Raw genomic sequence first — 22,810 nt, 5'->3', positions numbered from 1 at the left:
AAGTCATGATCCCAGGGTCCTGGGATGGAGTCCTGCATCAGGCTCCCTGCTTAGCGGGGCGTCTGCATCTCCTTCTCCCTCTGCCCCCACCCAGCTCATGCTCTCTCTTACTCTCTCTCTCTCTAATAAATGACTAAAATCTTCTAAAAAATAAAAAAATTCAAAATTTAAAAAAGCCTCTTTATGAATGTTTACCAATATTCAAAATTTCTGATTAAAACTTAACTTATATCTAACCTCTAATATCTTCTCTATATTTCTTTAACTAGGTAAGTGTCAATACTATTTTCTTAATTTTTTGGAGTCAAAAGCTCAAAGTCAGTTTTGACTTCTTTTCTCAAACCTATCTCAATCTCAACTTTTTTCTTTTTATTATTTTCCAATTCCTGTAACTGTAAAGATTATACATTACTACCTCACATATAAATCTCCTTTTTTTTTCCATTTTGATGTCATTACTTTAATTCAGATTCTATTTTCCCCTACAGGCTCTAGAAAACTGGTTTCCTTCATTCTTGATGTCACAATCTATTTTACCAATATTTATGTTAAACTTGCTAAAGGTCATATCTGATATTATCACTTTCTTATTCAAAACACCCGATGGGTTTTTATATTAAAAAGATGATGGCTGATTTATATATACCCTGTTCCTTTCCAAGGAGGAGAGTCTTCAAAAATTTTATTTTCTATTCTTTTGCCATTCTTTCCTCCCTCCCTCCTTTCTTTCCAGAACTGTTCATTATTGCCTTTTGTACCTGTCTCACATAGTGTATTCTGGGAAATAAATCTGATAAAAGAGACAAGGTCTGGTCCTATCACCTTATGGTTTAGCAGAGAAGGCAATTAAACTAAGGCTTAAAACAATGTGTAAGTGCTGAGATAGTGAAAGCACAGGTGTCAAAGTAGTATTTTACCTAATTAAATATGGAGTTTAAGGCAGACCTCCCCGAGAAGCTGATTCAGAATTAGAGCTGAAGAATGATTAATGTTTAGTCACATAATGAGGGAAAGGAATGAGGAAGAGGATTCTGGTGGAAAAGTCTATGGATCATAAGTGACAGGTCATAGGGAAAAGAGAGAATAAAATATTAACCCAGAAATATTTGTGTAACTATATATCACTGGATGGGAGAGAATGTGAGAGATGAGGCTTACCTGATATGCAGGGACCAGGTAACAGAGGACTTATTAAGCCACATCTAACCTTTTGGGTTTTACTTTTAAGTGAAATGAGGAATAAATGAAATATTTTCATTAAATGAGTCACATGATCACATCTGTATCTTTGAGAGAATGCAATGATGAGTGGATTACGAAAATCCAGCTAGCAGTCCATTACTTCCCCACAAAAGATGCTGGTGACCTAGATTTGGGTGGAAGCCATAAGGATCCAGTGAAGCTGACATATGTGGAAAATGCATTAAAGGTTGAATGGGTAGAACTTGCTAATAGTTTGACTGCCTGGAAAGAGGGAAAAGTAAGAGTATTATGGTTGCTTGTAGAGCAGCTATGAGTCTCTGTGGTATCATTTACTTAGAAGACAATAATTAGAGAACTAGGGGATGACAGTGATGATAATTCAGTTTTAGGTGTGATGATAATTCAGTTTTAGGTATGCTGATTTTGAGGTACTTATGAGACATTCTAATATCTGCTTATAAGTGTCTGTTTTGGGACAGAGTTCTTGATTAAAACTATAAATTAGGAGAAAATGTAAATAAATAATCACTTTGGAATATATATAGAGGGAATAAGTGGGCCCATTATGGGCTCCAAGTATATTGATATTTAAAAGTTAAAGAAAGTAATCTTTATATAGAAATGCAAAATGGCCAGATATGCATATAGAAAAATAAGAGAAAGGTGTGTCCACAAAAGCAAATAAGAAGGTGATCAACGATATCAAAGTCGAGAGCAAGTCATAGCAAGAGCCAATTGGATTTAGGAGGCACAAAGGAACTTACTGCTGCAGTAGAAATGTCTTATATCTTACTTGCAGTGATGGTACATGAGTTTATAAATTTATCAAAATTCATAGGCATCTATACATTTTATGTAAATCTTATCTCAATAAAAAATTTTAAATATTTCATGAAAGAATTTTCATATTAATTTTCTATAACTTGCAGTTCTGTTATGTTCAAGGAATAACATATTTTTTTCTAAATTTGCAATTACACTATGCAGCCCTTCCTTTCTTGCTCTTCCCTGGTGCTTTCATGTTTCCTAACCTCTTTATTTTTGCAAACTCAATCTAGGGGGAGATTTTATTACTCAATTAGGAAAAAAGGGGGGTTCTTCTTGCCAAATAATCAGAAAAAAATTCTTAAGAGAAAGAAAAAAAAAAATCCCCAATCTAAGAAATTTCCTGATTTCTTTACTCTGAAGTGTTTCCTAAACATATCAAGAATTTACACTTCAAGGTATCCTATTAGTTTTTGCTTTTAATTCTCCAAGACCCAGTTGGTGTAGTTAGAGCATGGTTGAACAAATATTCATTCAAACAATTGCTCTTGTTAAAAGCTTACTTGATTTTAATTCATCAATTATGATACAGGAAAACTTAAACATGGACTATGTTCTCTGAAATGATTTTTTTTCGTCATTGGTTGCTTTGTTTTTACTCACATATATCACTGTGATTCCTTTAACAAACAGTAGGCATTATCTAATTACCCATAATGATCAAGAAATGCATCCTTTAAAAAAGTGAATATAACAATTATTTCTGTATAATGTTCTGCTCATTTTAGAATGCATATGCCATATTTTTGGTAACAATAATTATTCTTTTCTTAAGAATAATTTCTATATCCATGTGTACTAACTTACTTATTCTCCAGGTGTGCATTTTCCATTAAACATATCTACCTAAAATTAGTGAAGTTCTATATGAAAAAAAGATAGCAAAATTTGTGGAATATTATCAAGTAATTTAAATCATTCTGTCTTCCATAATCTGTCTAAAGGCATGCAGTGGCATTAACACAGATCTATAAATACTAGGAGATCCTATTGAACAGCTGGGGCTTTAAAAGTTGGTGTCTTTTTCGTAGGACTGAAAATGCCTTCCCTAAATCATTAAATGGGCTTTAATTATGGTTTTTATTCCGAACTCTTTTTGCAAAAAGGGGGGCAATGAATCCTTTCTAGCCAACTCAAATGAACACTTTTTCCTGGATTAATACTAAAGTTAAGTTTATGTGATCAAAGAAATAACATAAAGGAATTTTCCGTTGTAAGGGGAATATGGCAGACATGAGAGATGTGAAAAATGAATTTTCGAAGACTATCTTTTAAAAGTGTGTCACAGAAGACACCAAATAATAGTAGATACAAATTTAAGTCCATAATTACATGTATAAATAACTTGTACTTTTATAGTTTATTTACATCAAGTAAATTCTAGTTTTGATAACTGTTCACATTAAACTCAAGTCATTCCTGATATTTCCAAATATCTAAGGGTTGTGCAGACTGTCCCAGGACTCACTTAGCAGCAACCTGATGATTAAGTCACCTTTTACCTCATGTATCTATCATTTAACATACTATAAAGGTGTCTTCAGAGGCAGGAGCATTTCTGAAATCCCTGGTGTATGCAAGCCTCAGCTCCAATTCCTTAGATCTGGCCTCTCTCTGTGATTTTTCCCCTTTGAAGTCTTGCCATTTCCAGGATTATCCCTGGATATTAGTGCTTGGGTCCTTCAGGTAGCATAATTTGAAGACCTTGTTCTTTATCAGATCTCTGCTCTCACCCTTCTCCTCTTTCTTCAGATAACTATAAAAACACATTAATGGCCCTATGTTTTAAAAACATGCAGTAAAAGCTATCACCCATAAATTTAATGCACACAATGCCCAACTTACCTAACACTGCAGTAGTAGATTCTATCATAAAGTGTATACTATTAAAGATTACGTCCTCTGAAGTGAGGATTCAAAATTTTAAATTCTCTCTTTGCATTTTGTGAGTTGAAATCACAGCTTGTATTCCTTATTTCTTTCATAGATAAAAATAATTACTTTTGGAATGATACTCTATGAGCTGAAAACAACCCCTGGACTACAGTCAGCAAGGAAATGGACACAGTACTATATTTGCAAGGAATCAAATTCTGACCCTTATCAAGTGAGACAGCCACCCTGACTGATCCATGAATTTCAATATGGAGGATCCTGACCAGAGGATCTAGCTAACCCATGCCTGGAAACTCTGAGATAACAAATTTTTGTTGTGTTACGCCTCTAAGTTGGGGTAATTTGTTACAATGCAATAGAAAACTAACACAGACACTAAGAAAAAGTTGTTCCTAATCAGTAATAGTGGTTAGTAAATGTCAAAGTTTAATGTTCTGTGTAATTTCTTTGGAGAATCTGAATGGATTAATAAAAAAAAAGATGATAGCATTGTCAAAAAAATGAAGAACATATCAGCACCAATTAAGCTTAACCTTGTTTAAAAAACTTTTTTTCCCCCTGGAAAAATCCTGCTGACTGGCATCCTTGTACAATGGTTAGTAGTCAGCACAGTCCATGCTGTGGAGAGATGACTAACTATAATGAATTTGCAGCATCAGTGCTTTCCAATAGGTGCATGCTCATGGCACAGGTGGGCAAGCTCACCACTCTGAATGTAATTTGTGTCCTCAGTAAGAAAGTGGAGTTTTTTTCCATCACTTTTAACATTATTCTGAAGATTCGGGGCTCATCATACCAAGCAGATGACTAAGCAGCTTCATTTATCTTAATTAAAGCTCATCTTAATCAAGATACTGTCAGACAGAATATTTCTTGAAAGACAGTTCTCAGTCTCTTCAACATAATATCAGTCACAAGGGAAGCACCATCAGGGCTACATATTTGAATATACAGCTTAAAACTCTTAAAACGAATAGTTCTAAAATCTGAAATAAATGAACCCTCACTTCTTAAATAAAACATGATAGGCACTTAATTCAAATATTTGTAGCTGGGTGTCTTAGCTCTTTTTTTCAGAATCTGCATAAGTGATTATATATGAAAATATCATTTTGACTTACTATGTCTGGAAACCTTAGTTATAGTTATGGCAGTATCTTCCCATTTCTTAAACAAAAGAAAATATGGTTGAGAAAAAAAAAATTGCATACAGATAATGTGTTTGTGGCCATGTAAACTAGTAAAAAATACCAACTTATATCTTGAGTTGTAAATTGCATCATTATCCAACTCTTCACTCATTCCCTAATATTAGGAGTAAACATCAAATTTTTTGCCATGTAATTTTTTTCAGTATCCTCCCACTTGGATTTCTAACTAGCTTTGAAAAATGGGATGTCCACATTAGGGATATAAAAAGAGGCTTGGAAAATCTTATACATTTGGGCTTGTTCTCCTGTCTTTGCAGTGATGATGAAAAGTACATGTCTGGCAAACCACTAGGCCTGAGAGGAGGATGAGAGACACTTGGAACAGAGCTCAGCCTAGATCTATTAATCCCCAGTTCACTTAGAGTTATGATCAGCAGAGATATTCATATAGACTCAGGCTACATTAGCAACCTGCCAGCCAACTTCCAGATTTGTGAGCTAATAAGTGCTTAGTTTTATATGCCACTGAGGTTTTACGGTAGTTTATTATGTAGAAATTTCATCATAGTAGCTAACTGATACATTTCCCAAATTCCATCGAATATAGAAAACACAAGAAGAAGAAAAAATTAAGAACCAATATTGAGATGCCCTATGACCCAGCAATTGCACTACTGGGTATTTACCCCAAAGATACAGATGTAGTGAAAAAAAGGGGCACATGCACCCCAATGTTCATATCAGCAATGTCCACAATAGTCAAACTGTGGAAGGAGCCGAGATGCCCTTCAACAGATGACTGGATAAAGAAGATGTGGTTCATATATACAATGGAATATTACTGGGCCATCAGAAAGGATGAATACCCACCATTTGCATCAAAATGGATGGAACTGGAGGGGATTATGCTAAGTGAAATAAGTCAAGGAGAGAAAGACAATTATCATATGGTTTCACTTATATGTGGAACATAAAGAATAGCATGGAGGACATTAGGAGAAGGAAGGGAAAAATGAAGGGGGGGAAATCAGAGGGGGAGACAAACAATGAGAGACTATGGACTCCAGGAAACAAACTGAGGGTTTCAGAGGGGATAGGGGTGGAGGGATGGGTTGGCCCAGTGATGGGTATTAAGGAGGGCACGTATTGCAAGGAGCACTGGGTGTTATATGCAAACAATGAATCATGGAACATTACATCAAAAACTAATGAAGTACTGTATGGTGACTAACATAACATAAAAAAAAAAAAGAACCAATATTGAACATAAGTAACTGAAATTTTTAAAGTTCAGTGTTTAAGGATTTCAAATATACTAATAATAATGAGCCTAGTAGGGCTTTAGAGTCAACAATCAAAACTTGGTAGGCACATGTATAATGTGATTCAAGGCAACATAAATTCAATTGCACATGCCTTTAAATAAATGGAAATGCAGGTTGGTGGTAATGAAAATTGGTAAGTTGACCTTTGAAAATTATTATTATTTACTAACTGAATATATGCATATTATATGTCTCATTGAATCCATTTCTTAGTATACATCCAAAGAAATATGTACATATTTGCAACAAAATACATATTAAATTATGCTCATAACACATTAATCTTATAAATAACTGACTGTACTTCAATAAGAGAACATAATATCTGTCAGCAATTATAAAGATCGAACTATAGTTAATAAAATGAGATATCACAGGCACAGGGTTGAGAAAAAAATGAAGACATGAAAGAATATGACTCCATTCATATTAAGTTCATAATAGGGCCTGAAGTCAGAAAAGTGCTTATATTTGGAGGTAATATTTACGACAGGCCTTAAAGGCTGGATTGCTGGTTTTTGTGTCAGTACCACATTGTTTTGATTACTACAGCTTTGTAATATAACTTGAAGTCTTATATTTTTCTTTGGGTGTTGTTTACATATTTAAATTTATTTCATAAAAATTAACAAATGGTACATCCATGATTGTGTTTGTAAAACAACCCAAAAAACATATGCAAAATACACAATTAAAAGAAGGCCAATGTAAAGGTAAAAGTGGAGTTGTATAAAATTCTTTAATGTTGAGATATAGAAAAAAAATTTGCAAATACCATAGGAATTACTATAATTTGGAGGCTTCTGCTGGCCAACTGTTTCTGCCTTTCCCAGATACTCATTCAGAGAAGTACTAAGAACTTTTTTTTTCCTTCAAATGCCAAACTGGCCCAACTTTAACTATCCCTAATAGAGTATTGAAGGATTTATTCCTTCTAGTGGATGGAATTCAAATTTAAACTTATGGCTGTAACTCTAGCATTGCTTTCTTCTGGAATTCCTACCCATCCTGGGTGATGTTAGATTTCTCCATGAAAGAACCAAGTGTGGATATGTTGCAGCCAGGTGGAAGCTGGAGTTCAAAATTAGAGCTGTAATTTGGGGATCATCTACAAATAGTAATTAAAGACTAATGCCTAGATGAGATTACCTAAAAAGGTAATGTAAAGAGAGAAGAAAGCCCATTATCATGTTTGGTCTGTCTAATGTTCCCACATATATACTGCTTCTTTATTCAGAACAAGATCTTCTGACATGGTTTTGTACAACATCAGCCTTCATAAGTCACATTTTGTTTTCAGATTATTAAGAATTAATTTTTATTTTCTCTTCATAAATTACATTTTGTTTTCAGATCATTAAGAATTAATTTTTATTTTCTCTAATAATGTATTGTGACCTTGGCTTCAGATTAAAATTTTAACTTTTATTACATCTATTTTCTTTTTAAATTTGAAAAACAACACAATTCTAAGCTTATGTTTAAATAGTTTTATGCTATATATGTCTCATTCAAATTCTGTTCAGAAGTATAAAGCTGCAATGGTGATGAGTTTTTAGATAACTAAAAGCAAGAAAAAATGATAAGTTGTAACTTATTAGAATGAAAAACCTCTAATAACTAAAAATTTCTTCCTTGAGAAAGACACTGTTAAGACAATGAAAAAAGAAGTTATGGACCAGGAGAAAATATTTGCAAAAAGTATATATCTAATAAAGGACTTGAATCCAAAATAGAAAAAGACTTAAAATTCAACAATAATAAAATGAACAATTCAATTAATAAAAGGACAAAGATCTGAAAAGACATTTCACCAAAGAAGATATAGTGGTGTAAAATAAGCATGTGAAAAGATGCTCAACATTATTTATCATTAGAGAAATGCAAATAAAAACAGTGAGATCCACTGCAAATCTATTAGATGAATAAAGTTTTATTTTATTTATAAAATTTTATTTTTTAAAAAACTGGCAATACCAAATATTGGAGAGGACATGGAGCAACAGAACTTGCATTCTTGCTGGTGGGAATGCAAAATATTACAGCCACTTCGGAAGACAGTTAAGCAACTTTTTGCAAAGCTAAAGATAGTCTTACCATAGGATTCAAAGCAATCATGCACCTATATATTTAAATGATTTAAAAACTTATGTCCACACAAAATCCTGCATGAGAATATTTCTGGAAGTTTTATTCATAACTGCCAAAAACTGGAAACAACCAAGATGACCTTCAATAGATGAATGGATAAATAAATTGGTACATCATACAATGGAATACTATTTGGCAATAAAAAGAAATGAGCTATTGAGCCACAAAAAGAGATGCAGATGAATCTTAAATGCATATTGCCTAAAGATAGTTGTCTGAAAAGGCTGCATACAGGACAGTTCTAATTATATGACATTCTAGAAAAGGCAAAACTATAGAAAGAATGAAAATATCAGTGGTTGCCAAGGGTTCAGGGAAAGGGTGGCAGGGTTAAAAAGGTGAAACACAAGAGATTTTTAGGGCAATAAAATTATTCTGTGTGATACTGTAACATGGATATATGACACTATGTACATGTGAAAACTAACTGAACTTTAAAGCACAAAGAATGAACCTGAATGTATTAACTTCTAAACACCCATTTGTGAGGTTGAAGTATCCCAGGAAGGAAGGGAGACAAGTAAAAGAATCTAAGTATATTGCAAGTGCATAAAATGTTCTCACTGACAGGGTTGAGGGTAAATGATGGGGACCTAAGTAACTTCAGGAAAAAAGTCTGTAAGACTAAATGTAAAAAAAAGATGTACACAGGCAAATACTCTAGTTGATCTACTTGATAAAGTTGTTTTATGCAGGCATATGGGTTAACAAGTCCGAGACTGCTATATATGGATACTGGAATTGAAAAATTGAATGGATATTGAATGCTGGGAGCCTGTTTTTCCTTATGGGAGTAGGTGGATACAGATAAGCAAGGGATAGGCACTAAAATGATTCATTAGAAAACCAACCTGAATTAGAGATATCAGTATGAACTAATGTTTAGCTTAATATAGATACAGATTACTATATACAGAAATAGAGATCTAGGCACATGTGGTGCTCAGTTTTTGGTTTCCAATTCCATCCTCCAATAAAATTAACCAGGGCTCCTTGAAGAAATGTCTGATTCCAGGACTAGGTCAGGAAATGTACAAGATGAATCTGGAACATATTCTAGTTCCAAGAAGTAAGAAGTGTTGAAAAAAAAAATCAATGGGGATATGTCAAAGGGACACAAGAACTAATTGAAATGGTCAAACCTGGAAACATTTGACCAATAAAATAAAATAAAATAAAATAGATACTAGATTATAAACCAAGTATAAAATAAATACCTATGTAACCTTACAAATATAAATTAATAATTAAATAAATGGTGAGAAGCAACAAATCTCCCATGCAGAAGAATTTCAAGTAATTTATGTACATAATCCACTCTCAAGAAGGTGGGCCATAAATCCCACTCTCATAAACATAGGTTGCTCATTGTTATATCCTCCCAAAGAGTGCACTGAAAGTGGGGAAGGGTAACCTTATAATGTGGAATGCTGACAAACACTACCTCAGCCAGGTGATCGAGATCAACATCAGCAGTCACAAACTACATTAACAATACTTACCCTCAATATGATGGAAATGACATTCTACCTGTGTTATATTCCTGCTAAAAACTCATAGCCCCAGTAAAATCATGAGAAGAATATCAGACAAATTCCACTAGAGGAGCATGCTACAAAATATCAGACGAGTACTTCTTAAAATTGTCAATGTCATCAAAAGAAGCAAAGTCTAAGAAATTGTCATAGTCAAGAAGAGCCTAGGGAGACCAGGTGGTATTCATGATGGCAATCCTTGATCATAAAAGGATAAACTACAGAAATCAGAATAAACTATAAAATTTGGTTAATAATAATATATAAATATTGGTTCATTAATTACAACAAACACAATACTAATTTAAGATGTTAATGTTAGTGGAAACTGGGTATGGAGTATATAGGAACTGTAATATCTTCTCATTTTTTTCTATAAATACCAAACTTCTCTAAAAATAAATTTAATTAAAAAAAACTTCCTCTGAAAGAAAGGATAGGAATTTGTGGGGATAATTTATATTAAGAATAGTAGGACATAGATAATCCTTTAGAAATAGTTAACCTCATGATATGTTTAAAAAAATAAGCTCATGTAAACAAAAATATCTTCCTCTGTGTATACTGTACTATATTCTACTACACTGCAAAGCTATAATATACCAAGATAAAACCTTAAGATTGTAAGTATACATCAATTACCATAGCAACAACTTAAATTTTCTTCTGCTGCCGTAAATGAAGCTCTACTAAGTACCAAAGCACACTGTATCTCCACACAAATTCTGGCATTTTTTATCCATTCTGCTCGCTACTTTTAAAATGGTTGGTGTTATTTAAAATTGACATATCCAATACAAAATATTTTATCTACTTATTTTCAGTAAAAACTCTAAGTGATCCGTAGTGTTCAACGATCAGGATACACTGCTGAATAAAACTAATAACCTGCCTCTCTTAGTGGACCTACATAGTTTTGATTCTAATAATGCAAATTATCTTTTCAGGTTATATTTTCTAAAAGAATAAAATAATTACTTTTGTTATTAATAACTACAGATTCATGTATTACACAATATTTTGGAAACATAATAGTAGTTTAAATTTATTCTTTAAAATATACGTTTCAGAGGAGCGCCTGGGTGGCTCAGTAGGTCAAGCGTCTGCCTTTGGCTAAGGTCATGATCCCAGGGTCCTGGAACTGAGCCCTACATTGAGTTCCCTGCTCAGCAGGAAGTCTGTTCTCCCTCTCCCTCTGCCCCTCCCCCTGCTTGTGCACTCTCTCTCTCTCTCAAATAAATAAATAAAATCTAACATATATAGAGAGAGAGTCAAAAAGTATTATAGCAGAACCATTTCTTCAGAGAAATTCAGATCCCTCAGCATACACGCAATCAGATTTAATTAGTTCATAAAAATCAGCATAAACTTTCTAACTCATTTTAAATATTATTTCTTAAGGGGCGCCTGGGTGGCTCAGTTGGTTAAGCGACTGCCTTTGGCTCAGGTCATGATCCTGGAGTCCCTGGATCGAGTCCCGCATCGGGCTCCCTGCTCAGCAGGGAGTCTGCTTCTCCCTCTGACCCTGCCCCTCTCATGCTCTCTCTATCTCATTCTCTCTCTCAAATAAATTAAAAAAAAAAATTAAATGATTAAATATTATTTCTTAAATGTCCTGCTAAGTTACAAACCAGTCATTCAATTGGTATTTCATTCATGTATTGATTCATTAAACAACAGTTTTTGCCAAGAGGCTAGGATTGAAAGACTTGTAAGCAGGGGAAAGGGCATGACAATGTAAGAGGCTTGGACTTTTCCTAAGGTTTCTGGGGTGGGGGGGCGGATATTAAAAGGAGTCAATTTGGAGCAAGCAAGTGTCAAGGTAGTCAATTAGGACAATGAGCCTAAATGAAAAATAATCAAGTTTTTATTACTTACTGCAAGAGTACAAGCAAGGGGGGAGCCTGGGTGGCTCATTTGGTTAAGCCTCTGACTCTTGATCTCAGCTCAGATCATGATCTTAGGGTCCTAGGATCAAGCCCCACATTGAGCTCCAGGCTCAGCAGGGAGTCTGCTTGAGATTCTCTCTCCCTCTGCCCCTCCCACCCACACTTGCTCAGGAGAGCTCTCATGCTCTCTCTAAAAACAAAACAAAACAAAAACGAAGAGTGTAAGCAAGAGGTAAAAATAGGCACTGGCTCCTCAGCCTTCCATTTTTCCCCACAGAATGGCACCAGGCAAGAATTAGGTGGATATTGCACAGACAGGGGAAATAATAGAGTCCCCAAAAAAGTTCCTATCTCTTTATGGACCTGCAAAGAATGAAGGAAGAAAGGAATGAGGGAAGAGTTAGGAGTGGAAAAATTATGAATCAAAATGGAGAAAAATGCCTCAGCCCAAGCCCCCAATAAGGAGATTTCAGAGGAGGTGTCTAGAAATAACACGTGTTATAAGGTAGGGTTCTGCCTTATAATCCAAATGTGAAATAACTGGTGCACTCAATCTGAGCAGTCAACTCTGACCCACATACATGAAATCAGTTCCCATCTCTCAAAATCCACTTTGATCTTTTTTATTTTTTATTAAGTTTTTAATTTTAATTCCAGTATAGTTAACATATAGTGTTCTATGTTTCAGGTGTACAATATAGTGATTCAACAATTCTATCCATTGATTTTCTTATTTGTTGGAACTCTTGGCTGAAAAGGAAGAACTAAAAATAAGGATTCACCAGCACCGACAAAGTAAACAAGTATGGGCTTAGCCAGTCATATACACCAGAATCTCAAGAAAAAAATACTTAGAATTAGCCCTGCAGTCTTTTTTTTTTTTTTTAAGATTTTATTTATTTGACACAGAGAGAGAGACATAGCAAGAGAGGGAACACAAGCAGGGAGAGTGGGAGAGGGAGAAGCAGGCTTCCCGCTGAGCAGGGAGCCCGACGCAGGGCTCAATCCCAGGACCCTGGGATCACGACCCGAGCCGAAGGCAGACGCTTAATGACTGAGCCACCCAGGCGCCCCTAGCCCTGCAGTCTTAATGTTTCTTTCACTGACCCTCAATTAGAAGAAACACAATTATTTGAATATGATCTACAAATAAACTGAAGTACAGGATTAAGAAAATCACATCCATGCCTACAAACTACCAAAGAACAACAATATCCCTTCAAGAATTTAATGAGCAGCAAGTTAAAGTGAAAATCTAATCACACTTTTAGAAAGTCTCAAAACTTAATCTCATGTAAAAGGCCAGCCACATGGATCATCTAATAGACACAGGAGTATACCCATAACTGTGATAACACACTTGAACAAATCAAGATACTAAATTACATCACTCTTACTTTTTCTTGAGGCCTTTTATGTACTTATCTAGCATCAATAACCCCAACCCCTGTGTCAATTATCAGAAAATGGCTGAAACCAGTTGTAGAAGAATCTGGACATTTTCACTAATCCACAGCCTTCCACTGCTTCTCATTGCCAAAGGGCTCCCACACACAGAATTACACCTTAGTCTCCAAAACACAACAATATTGATTGTTTAGAAATGATGCCCTTTCTTCTGTAGGTTCCTGGATAGACAGCACCCACATCTCCCTCATTAAGCCAAAATTTCACCCACATCTCCCTCTTTAAGCCCAAAATATCCCTCTTGGATAGGTAGCACCCACACCCCCACTTTTTAAGCCCCAAATTTCAGAAACCATGTGCCATTGTTTACATGTCCTAAAGGTTTCCGAGCTGGATTTGTGTGCCCCCAACAGCCTTATCTGCACTAACACACAATCCTTTGCTTCAGCCCAGGATACCATTTCAGAATCTCCCTTTCCACAAAGTAATATTCTACCAAAGATCTCGTTCTTTCCTTCCACATAATCCTCTTGTGACCAGCCCTCTGGTCCACTGTGACCAATCTTCCTCACTTTCAGCCTTAAGGATTCATCTTCACACTTTATAGCTCAGAAGGTTCTTGTTCATTATGTAAACTAGCCTCATTTGACCTCAGCAGCTAGCTTTACCAATCAGGCATCTGAGTGAATGCCAACTTAATAAGATGTTTCAAAATGAATTTAACAAGACTGTAATTGGAATCAAAGGTAAACTCATCTTACACATGTGCATGCACACATACACTATCTTCCTTAGTAGTCATCATGCTCAGAACTGAGTTCATTAATTTATATATATATTTTATGGCTGTTTTTGCACTGTGAGGGCAGAGTTGAGTAGTTACTACAGTGACCATGTGGCTCACAAAACCTAAAATGGCTCTTCATTGAGAAAAAAAAAAAATTGTTGGCCACTGTTCTCAATTTTTACTCATTTTCTATTAATTTTTTCCTGTCAATTCATTCCATTAACCACTGAGTAAATTGAAATGATATCTCTAATTGTAGACTTATTTCCCCCTTTAGACCTTGCAGTTCATGTATGTGTATTTTGAAGCTCTATTATTATGTGCATAAATATTTCTTCCTGATGAATTGACACCTTTATCCTAATGCAATGGCCCTCTTTAACTCTGGTAATCTCGCTTTTAAATATATTTTGTCTGGTATTAATATAGCCTCAATATCTTTCTTTTTATCACTGCTAGCATAGTATGTACTTCTTAATCCTATCACTTTAAACCTAATTGTATCAATATATTTAAGGTGAGTTTCCTGTTCTGCATATAGTTATGTTTTGAGTTTATACAAGTTACCTTTTAAATGGAGTATCTATTTCACTTATATTTAATGTGATTATTGGCTTAGTTAAGTTTATATTATCAGTTAGCTCATTTGTTTTTTATTACTCCTATCCATCTTTCTATCTTTTCCTTTTTCTACCATCTTTGGATTTTCATAATTACCATAATTTCATAATTATATTATGAGTGCATTTTATCTATGTTTGTGTATTAGCTATGCATCTCTATTGTATTTTTATGATTACTTTAGAATTTACAGTATTTAAAACCTAGCTTCAAATAATATTATATCAATTCATTTGTCCTCTCCTGGACTTTGTGGTACTGTTCCCATATATTTTATTTCTACACATGTATTTAACCCTAAAATACATAGTTTTTTAAAACAATTTTCTTTTTAAAACCTTAAAAACAAGAAAATGCTATTTTATATATTTACCCATATATTTATTTCACTCTTCATTTCTTGGTGTAGTAACAGATTTCTCTCTGGTATTAGTTTTCTTCTGTCTGAAGAACTTCTTTAACATTCTTTGTAGTGTAAATCTTCTAGTGATTAGTTATCTTAACTTTTGTATATATTGGAAGTCTTTATTTTTCCTTCTTAAAAAATATATTTTTAATAGGTATAAAATTGTGGAGTAACTTTTTTTGTTGTTGGTTCAAAGAAGTTGATCCAATCTTCTGGCTTGTGTTTTTATAACAGTTTTTATCTCCATCTGTATAAAATGGGTCTTTATTCTCTGGGTTCTTGGAAGATTTTTCTTATCTTAGATTATAGGTTTTTCATTTAAGTAGTGTGATTATGATGTTTCCTGTTTCTTATCCTTGAAAGTATTTGGGCTTCTTAGATCTGTGGGTTTATAGTTTTCATCTCTTTTATTTTAAGTTGGCCATTATTTACTTATTTTTTTTTCTATCCTCTTTCTTACCTCTCCTTCTGAGACATACAGGCATACTTAGTTGCTTGCTGAGATTTTAAGTTTTGTTCTTTATTCCTATATGTCTTTACTTTGTCAACTGATTCTATCATCTGTGTTATTTCTGGAGCTTAACCTATTATTGGGCTTTCTTCCCATCAAGGATAGCACAGCAAATCTGAAACTAGAGCAGCATTCAGTCTGTGATTATTATAACCCATTACCAAAGCATATTCTTCATAATGTTATGAAGAACATATTATGAACCCCCTAAGTTCTCTACTTCATAGCTGATGTATGACAAAATCTGGGTTTTTTGTTTTGTTGTGTTCTGTTTTTTTTTCCAATTCTGGCTGGTGAGAAACTAATCCCATTCTTGTATAGGATCCAGAGGTTGTGCTTTTTCCTTTACACTGTTTTTTTGCCTCCCACACATATACTGATTACTGTTCAGCTTAAAAATAGTGGGGAAATCTCTGATGCACTCTCTCTGTTCATCTCTTTCCTTTTATTTTGTTCTTTTCTCTTCTTCAGTTCTATGGCTTGTGTGTTTTAGCTACTTTGTCCACCCTGATTTCTCAGCTCTGCTTTCCTCAATTAAAGAGCCTTGAGGGCTCTATTTGGGTTCATCTTCTCAGTGCTGTGTCCTAATAAACTCTCTCTAGACAGTAAGATGGACAATTTTAATACTTTATTTATTTTTCTCTTTTAAGGAATCACTATTGTGTTGTGCTGCTTATTGCCTAATGTCTAAAAATGTTTGTTTCATATATTTTATCCCATGTTTTAATTGTTTAAAGCAGAAGGATACATCAGGGCACAGAAACTCCATCATGACAATAAGAAGTCTTACCTCTCCAACACAGTAAGATTTTTTTATGTACTATTTTTATTACACAATTATTTCTGATCAGACTTAGAATAACAGCACATTTCATTGACTTTAAAATGCCACTGATTTTTATTTTTTTATTTTTTTAAAGATTTTATTTATTTATTTGTGAAAGAGAGAATGAGAGAGAGAGAGCATGAGAGGGGGCAGGGTCAGAGGGAGAAGCAGACTCCCTGCTGAGCAGGGAGCGCCATGCGGGACTTGATCCTGGGACTCCAGAATCATGACCCGAGCTAGAGGCAGTTGCTTAACCAAACACCCAGGCGTCCCGAAAATGCCACTGATTTTTAAATGCACTATTATTTTATGTACCACTAAGAAAGAATAACACAATTTTATTTTCACATGCCACCACTGTATCCTGATTTCAGAGATACTAAATGTGAAAAGATGAGCACCATGAGGTTAATGAAATGTGATCATATTGACAATATAGAATAAATAAACATATTACAATAAGATTAAAATTCATAGGTAATAATTTTTAAGTAGTTTCACCTTTTCAGTTCATGTAAATGTGACATAAATAGGCATTTAATCTCTGTTTATAATTATTTTAGTACTCACACTCTTTTCCATAGGTGGGGTGTAGCCTTGAAAAGACATGGCCTTTCAAAAGCGTCTGCCATTCATTGGTCTCTTAAAGGTTTTAAATATATCTTTCTGCAACTATGATAAATTGACTAAGAAGTTCTATAAACTTCTTATACAATTAGAGTCTTCAAATGGCACTGTGCAGTTTTTTTAAACAAATTTTATTGAAAGAAAATATGAAGGGGAATAAAGATTATAGTGAGACATCATTTTTAAATCTTTAAAGTAAATGCTTATCACATCACTACTCTGAAGCTGAATGTTCACATTATTATATTTCCATCTCAGCAATCCCTTAGGTAAGCAACACCATTCCAAACTGCAATTCAAATTTGAAATACAGAGGCAAGTCCACAGAATTTTTAACAGATTAAAGTAATTCTCATAATTCTTTGAAGCCTGGCTGACTAAGAACATGTAGCAAGCCTGGAACGAATAATTATCTAGTACTATATAAATATAACAACAAAAAAAATGAATGCCTAAAGCTAGACATAGACAACTTTTGTAAAGTTGACAAGATATCATAAAATGTTATCTGCTTAGTCCACGACCATTATTAATAATACCTCCTTAAGTTCAGTACAAATGAAAGATCTGGGTTACCACCTCACATTTCCACTATCTACAAATGATAAAGGGTAGGGAATACATCGTTCTTCTTGTGATTTTAACTTATATTATGATATTTAGAACATTAGATACTCAAATATTTGTAGAATTGAATTTTAAATGTGCTATGGGAAAGTAAACCTCTAACAGTTCATAGCCACAGTCATTCAATGTTCACAAATAAGTAGAGATGAAAGGATCTTGACTCAATTTATTTGGGATCCTAGACCCTGATCAATATTGAAGTGAACAAATGGGCCATAATTATAGAGATAATTTTTGAAATGATGAGATATTTTATATGATTTTGAGACTTCATTAATAAGCATTCTTGTTAATGAGGTAGCTTAGGCAGTTTTAACTATAGTTTAGAGAAAGGTCACCATGCACACATTTGTATGTATCATAAAGTAAGGATTACAAAGTAATTAATTTTATGGTCCATAACTATGCAATTAAAGATGTGAAGTCATCAAATTATTTGAAACTTCAAAGCATGCATCCCTGGTGACCATTTAAATTAGCTACATTAATGTATATTTCTTCTGGAAGCCTGGGTGACAGTTTGCAGTTGCACTTTATGTACATTGCCAAGTCTATAGCTTTAAGTCTTGATTCTGTGCATCAAGGTCTCCTTTTTATGAAGGGTGGAAACTTAATACCTTCAGAAAGCAGATGATCCGGTATCAGTAATGGGGATGGAGGAGGTAGCAGTACAGAATCTATTCCTTTATATCACATGGGCCAAATTATTTGATCCATGACACATGGTTAAGAGGGAAGACAAATATTCTTACTACTTCTGTAATTAGCCAAAATGCTTGAAAAACTGTTACCCATTCATATAACAATACTGAACAAGTACCCACCATTAAGTATCCTCCATCCAATTAAGAATCCACCATTATCTTTGTCATTAGTTGTACAAGAGGTTATAAAATATAGTCCTTTGCCAGAGGGGAAGGGAGGAGAGGTTTGGGAAAAATAGGTGAAAGGGCGAGGGAGACACAGGTCTCCAGGTATAGAATGAGTAAGTCATGGGAGTAAAAAGCAGAGCATAAAGAATATAGTCAGCGATATTGTACTGATGATGTGTTGGTGAACACAGCATAATGTATAAACTTGTCAAATCACTAATTGTACACCTGAAACTAATGTAACATTAGTTTTAAAAAAAAGAAAAAATATATGGTCCTTTGCTTTCCGGCTCTAATGTAACTATGACTATACCTATAACCTCTGTCATTACTTTTATCTATTACTAAAGGAAATAAAATTCTGTCCTATTTTATATTCTAGTAGGTTTCAATGACAGTGAAGCAAATATCTGAAGTCAACAACCACCCATCACAATAAATATACATTTATTAAGAGAAAAGTTATACCAAAAGGACAAAATCAATGAGGATTCGCTAGTAAAACATCCCCAAAGTTATCAAAAAGTGATCAAGTATGGTCAGAAATAGTCCTTTGAAAGTTGAGGATAATGGCCAATGGTCCATGAATCACCTCAGAAAAGTGAAAGTGATTTTAATTCACTAATGGTTATTTTATCCTAGGTATCTATACATTTAGTAATAGTTACTGAATTGTCAGTACAATCAAGTATTGCATTATTTTTAAACTTTTTTTAAAAAGTAAAGTATATAAATGTCTATTGAATAACTGACCTTTGCATTTCTAAAAATAAAGAATTACAGATACTCTTTTACAAATTAACTAATGTGTTTGAAGATTAATAATGACACATTGAAATTTAATAAACCAACTTTGAAGTATCTTTGTCAATAAGTATGTTCAATTTTCTTTCAGTTCAAACTCATGAAGAAATATTAAATATAATTTTAAAAGTAAGCTGTTACAGGCAATTGCAGAAAACTAGATTGTAAAAATAAGGCAAATCTGGAAAGTGAAAAATTAGTAAGTACCTCATGTAAGTAACAGAAAATGCTTTGAGTTCAGCTGAATTTTCTTTATTTCTTGGGGAAAATTTTTTAAAAGGCACAATCATTATAGAGAAAAAAATGAAAACATTTCTAATCATTGGAGTACTATAAATAAACACCTTTTACCTCATCTAAACAATAGATGTATTTCTGAAATTTGGAGTTTTTTTATTCATTAAAGATAGCAATGCCACTATATATATGTGTGTGTGTGTATATATATATGTGTATATATATATGTATATATGCATATACATATAATCAGTGTTTAGTGAGGAAAACAGCAACTTCCCTAAATGTTTTGAAGAGAGAGAGGCTTAAAATAGGAAAGCTGAGGCTTAAACAACTGCTAGAAGCTGTAGGAATACAGGTCAGAGAATCCTGAATTGCAGGAATGGCAAGAATAGTGTTCAGAAGTCACCACGGATGACATGAGCTATCCATAGTGCCTATGTGAATGATTCTCAGGAGAACCTAAAAACTGCAGGTAAATCACAATATATTCTGTGTGATGATTTCCACATGACTTACCAAAGCTGCCACAGAAGAATAATGGGTTCTCTTTCTTTTCCATCCTCCCAGATGCATCTGCCCATTCACTGGGGGAATCTGACAAGGAGTCTCCTGGTAGGGGAGTTGGGGAAATGAAGTTTCAGGCCTTACATTTCCTTGCGGTTCAGCTTTGAAAAGCAGAGATGGCACTTAGTATGAAAGCACATCTGGCCTCTCCTTTCAGCATGCTTTCACATGTGCTTCATTGAAAGGGGATTTTATATTTCTTAACTAATAAATGTTTATTATATGCCAAGTAATTATATCTTGGTTTGGTTCCTTATAACATTTTAAACACTTATGGAGTATACATCTTTGGAAAAAAAAAAAAGTTGTTTAGGCTTAATCTATTTACTATTCACCCATTCAAACAGTTCAACCATTCTACTGAAATTTTTCCAATTAATGTCAACAAAGACTAGCTGCCCGTGCCAATGGCCCTTTTAAAATTCCTGTTTTACATTTTACTTCTCTTTGTATCACCAGTAAGTCTAGCTCTTGAAGTCTTTGCTCATCTGACCTTTCTTATACACTTGTTCTTAATCAGCCTATTTCTATTATAATTCCTTTTTGATTTTTTCTCTCCCCTCTTCCTTTATTAACACTACTATTTTTTTTTTCCTGAGTCTTCTGTTTCTCTCTCTCACCTCTATAAATTCTCTCTTTGTATTAGCAATCTATCTCATGCCTTCAACTATAGGCCAATAATTCATAAAGGTTTATATATAATCCTCTGGCCTGAATTTCAGACTCATAAATCTAACCATACACTGAATAACTCTATTTAAATATCTCACAAAAATTATAACTTCTCTTTATACAACAATAATATAGAAGTAACAACAAATAGTAAAAAAAAAAAAAAACCTCTGAAGATCTTATACCCTCACAAACATTAACTCAACATGAATCACAGGACTAATTATAAATCAAAAAACTATAAAACTTCTAGAAAATAACATAGGAAAAAATCTAGCTGAACTTGGGTTTGGCTATGACTTTTTAGATATAATATCAAAGGTACAACCCATGAAAGAATTGATAAGCTGAACTTCATTAAAATTAAATTTTTCTGCTCTATAGAAAGACAAGCTACAGACTGGGAGAAAATATTTGCAAAGATATATCTGATACAGAACTGTTATCCAAAATGTACAAAGAACTTCCTAAAATTCAACAAAAGAAAACAACTCATTTAAAAACGGGCAGAAGTCCTGAACCAATACCTCACCAAATAAGATACACAGATGACAAATAAACATATGAAAAGATGCTCCAATCATGCCGTTAGGGAAATTAAAATTAAAACAACAATGAGACACCACTACACACCCATTAGAATGGCCAAAATTCGTAACACTGGCAACACCAAATGCTGATGAGGCTGTAGAACAACAGGAACCCTCCTTCACTACTGGTGGAAATACAAAAAGGTACAGCCTCTTTGAAAGATAGTTTGGCAGTTTCTTACAAAATTAAACATACTCAGAGCGTCTGGGTGGCTCATTCGGTTAAGGGTCTGACTCTTGATTTTGGCTCAGGTCATGATCTCAGAGTTGTGAGACTGAGCCCTGTGTCAGGCTCCATGCTCAGCGTGGAGTCTGTTTGGGATTCTCTCTCTCCCTCTACCCCTTTCCCCCATTCTCTCTCTCTAAAATAAATAAATAAAATCTTAAAAATAAAATTAAAGATACTCTATCATAACTATATTCCTTAGTATTTAACCAAAGTAGTTGAATATTTATGTCCACAGAAAAACCTGCCCACAGATATTTGTAGCAGCTTTATTCATAACTGCCAAAATTCGGAGGTAAACAAGATGTCCTTCAGTAAGTGAACAGATAAACTATGGTACAAGCAGACAATGGAACATTATTTAGTGCTAAAGAAATGAGCTATCAAGCCATGAAAAGACATGAAATAACCTTAAAAGTGTATTACTAAGTGAAAGAAGCCAGTCTGAGAAGGCTATATACTATAAGTTTCCAAATATATGATATTCTGGAAAAGGTAAAACTACAGAGACAATAAAAAGACCAATGGTTGCTAGAGGTTGCAGGGGGCAGGGGGTGGAGATAGATATAGCACAGAGGATTTTTGTGAAAATACCCTGTGTGATGCTGTAATGATGGATACATGTTATTATATATTTGCCCAAACCCATAGAGTACGCAACATCAAAAGTGAACCCCTAAATAAACTATGGACTTTGTGTGATAAAGATGTGTCAATGTAGATTCATAGATTGTTAACTGATATACCAGTCTAGTGGAGATGTTGATAATCAGGGAGACTATTCATGTGTAGGGGTAGGGAAAAATGGGAGATTCCTAAAACTCAATTTTGCTGTGAACCTAAAACTGCTCTGAAAAATTATGTCTATTTTTTTAAAAATCAAAAACTTAGCTTCCTATACCCACTGTTTTGATTAACATCACTATTTATTAAGTGAACTAAATTACCAAACTTGATAACTTGCAGTCAAAAGTCCCACCGCCCCCAACTCTCAAATTAGGAAAATTACAAATTTTGGAACTGTTTCACCTGTTACTTTCTTAAGAATTCACTTT

Source organism: Phoca vitulina, unplaced genomic scaffold (assembly GCF_004348235.1).
Source record: "Phoca vitulina isolate PV1807 unplaced genomic scaffold, GSC_HSeal_1.0 scaffold14, whole genome shotgun sequence".
Taxonomy (NCBI): domain Eukaryota; kingdom Metazoa; phylum Chordata; class Mammalia; order Carnivora; family Phocidae; genus Phoca; species Phoca vitulina.
Note: the sequence above shows the minus strand (reverse complement) of the source record.